This window comes from Mandrillus leucophaeus, unplaced genomic scaffold (genome assembly GCF_000951045.1).
Source record: "Mandrillus leucophaeus isolate KB7577 unplaced genomic scaffold, Mleu.le_1.0 Scaffold70, whole genome shotgun sequence".
Taxonomy (NCBI): domain Eukaryota; kingdom Metazoa; phylum Chordata; class Mammalia; order Primates; family Cercopithecidae; genus Mandrillus; species Mandrillus leucophaeus.
In genome coordinates, this window is record NW_012107586.1 from 3,293,408 (window position 1) to 3,294,722 (window position 1,315).

Below are 1,315 nucleotides of genomic sequence, written 5' to 3' on the forward strand. Positions count from 1 at the left end.
ACCAGCCTGGCCAACATGGCGAAACCCAATCTCTACTAAAAATACAAAAATTAGCTGGGCGTGATGGCACACGCCTTTAATCCCAGCTACTTGGGGTGCTGAGGCAGGAGAATCACTTGAACCCAGGAGGTGGAAGTTGCAGTGAGCCGAGATCGTGCCATTGCACTCCAGCCTGGGTGACAAGAACAAGACTCAAAAAAGAAAAAAAAAAAAAGCAAAAAACACCAAAATACAAGAAAAGTCTAGCATTTTGACATCCAGCTAGATAAAATGAAAAGCCAGGGCTGGAGCGTCCCTGGAAGGTGCAGGCCTAGCCTGTTAAATCTGTCAGGCTCTTCCTTTAATAATCTGCTATTCCAACACCAGCATCTTAAAATCCGTTCTTGTTCAGTTGGATAGTTTTCCCATTTTGTTTTATGATATGCCATCTTGTGTCACTTAATGACAGGGATATGTTCTAAGGAATGTGTCATTAGGAGATTTTGCCATCATAGAGTGTTTATATACACAAACCTAGATGGTATAGCCTACTACACACCTAGGCCATATGGTACAGCCCACTGCTCCTAGGCTAAAAATGTGTATAGTATGCTCTTGTACTGAATACTGTAGGCAATTGTAACACAATGGTAAGTATTTGTGTATCTAAACATATCTAAGCATAGAAAAGGTACAGTGAAAATACATAAGCTGGCCTGGTGTGGTGGCTCACACCTGTAATCCCAGCACTTGGGGAGGCCAAAGTGGGCAGATCACAAGGTCAGGAGTTTGAGATCAACCTGACCAACATGGTGAAACCCCGTCTCTACTAAAAATACAAAACTTAGCCGGGAGTGGTGGCGCACAGCTGTAATCCCAGCTACTCGGAAGGCTGAGGCAGGAGAATTGCTTGAACCTGGGAGGCAAAGGTTGCAGTTAGCCCGCCTCAGCCTTCCATAGTGCTGGGATTACAGGTGTGAGCCACTGTGTCTGGCCCATATTTTTTTTTTTTAACTGTGATTTTTAATTGTTGGTTTTTGGTTGTTTTTTGAGGGAGGTCTTGCTTTGTCACCCAGGCTGGGTACATAGTGGTGCAATCACGGCTCACTGCACTTCTCATTTCCCAGGCTCGTGCGCTCCTCCCACCACAGCCTCCAGAGTAGCTAGGACTACAGGCGCATGCCACTATGTGCAGCTAATCTTTGTATTTTTTGTAGAGATGGGGGTCTCATTCTGCTGTCCAGGCTGGTCTGAAACTCCTGGGCTCAAGCAATCTACCTGCCTTGGCCTCCCAAAGTGCTGGGATTATAGGCGAGAGCCACTGTACCTGGCTTTT